Raw genomic sequence first — 1,891 nt, 5'->3', positions numbered from 1 at the left:
AATAACCTGGGGGCAATAAAAGGAATTATTGTTTTTTGTGTAATAAATGGAAAATAATAATCTTTCTTTTTTCTTTGGTTTGCACAAGTGAGATGCGGGGGGGGGGGGGGTGAGAGCATCTATGAAGCAGGCAAGGGACGAGATGCTTGCATTTTTAAGTAGCCCCCTCAAGATTGGCAAAATTTTGTCATTTAATGATTAAACTAATAAATAATAATGGCCCTAGATATGAGCTGCGTATACTGTAACATTTGAAATTTCTGAAGTTTAGGCCAGTTACTTAAATGCACGTTATTATTTTACTTTTGAGACAGCTTCAACTTTTACTTGAAATGACAAGGACAGCTGAGTCCAAAATGTACAGCTCTAAAAAGCTTGGTAACGTTCCAAGTGTTGCAGGACTAAGGCAGTTTGGTAATGTGGTCAGTTAATTGGGTTTTAAGGTGTTTGACAATACTTATAGTTAGATTTTGGTAGCTTAACAGATTTTTTTTTTTAATTTCTACTCCACAGCTATAATTTTTACTTCAGCAGCTTAAAAGTTACAACACCTCACTCCGAAACACATCCTAAGTGGACTACAACAAATTGGTTTTTTTTTTAATGTTAAAAAATAAAATAATGTCATTTATTTATTTATTTAGTCAATAATTTTTTTTTACTTTAACTTGTCTTTTTCAACAATATTAAAAAAATTATTTCGAATTAAAAAATTCTTAAAAAAATACAATAAAATGAATATAGTTTACTAAAATAGTATGGCAATGAATGCACAACTAAAAAGATCTAAATGTTAATATTTAAAAATAACAAATAAAATGAGACCCACATCCACATGCATGAGATTTTCTAATTCAGAAAAATTTGACACGAGAGAGCTTCACCTACCTTCAACCATTCTGAGCAAACATGGTTTCAGTATATATATTTTGTAATACATATATTGTTTGTTCGCCTCAAAATTGTAAATATATGTATCATGTTGCATCTGTTTTTATTTTATATGTCAATTGGCAAAATTGCTTCATGTTATGATAGCCTTGATGAGCATTTTTGCTTATATGTGTAAATATATGCATCATGTTGCATCTGTTTTTATTTTGGCACATTCTGTATCACCATTTATTTTACTAATTTTTCTAGTGGAAGCAACTGCATTATTTTCTTTTTCCCCAAATATTTCTTTAAAATGAGTGAGTAGGTAAAATCTAAATTGATACTTTGGTCTTCTCTCTCTCCTAGATTTAAATTCTATGGTCAACCGAAAAAAAAAATTACTTGAAAAACAATCAACTAAGCCCCGACAGGCTATTCCAAACCAACTGTGTACTTCGGCTGCAAATTGAATTTCTTCATACTAATTGTTTGTAACATCACCAAGCATATATGCATATGGAAATTATTTTAAAATGTATACATTGTTAAATTTATTTTAATAATATTATTTTTGTATGAGTTGAATTTTGTTCTCTTTTTTTTTTTCATATGGGATGTAAATAAATAAGCAATTAAGAACATTATCGTAATATTAAAAGAAGGTTACAGGGACAAAAACGTATTTTCATCATAAGACAACCAATTTCATTAAAACTAATAATTTGTCATCCCATTACCTTTTTTTTAAAAAAAATTATCACTTCTTTTATATTTTATCGAAAAATGTGTCACCCAAATTACATTAACCCAGATTTATTTTAGTAAATTTTTCATCTAAATAAGAGTACACCACTTATGGGTATACGTCGGTATCAAAAAGAAATCATATATTATTGATGAATTCGTACAGTAGATCTGTCACTACGTACATCGATTTGTAGAGCAAACACGGGGCTGAAGATGAATCATTGTTAATCCATTTTGTTAGTCAAAGCTAAGTAAATCATCTTTCGGT

This window comes from Citrus clementina, unplaced genomic scaffold (genome assembly GCF_000493195.1).
Source record: "Citrus clementina cultivar Clemenules unplaced genomic scaffold, Citrus_clementina_v1.0 scaffold_7, whole genome shotgun sequence".
NCBI lineage: Eukaryota > Viridiplantae > Streptophyta > Magnoliopsida > Sapindales > Rutaceae > Citrus > Citrus x clementina.
This window is presented reverse-complemented; position numbering follows the sequence as displayed.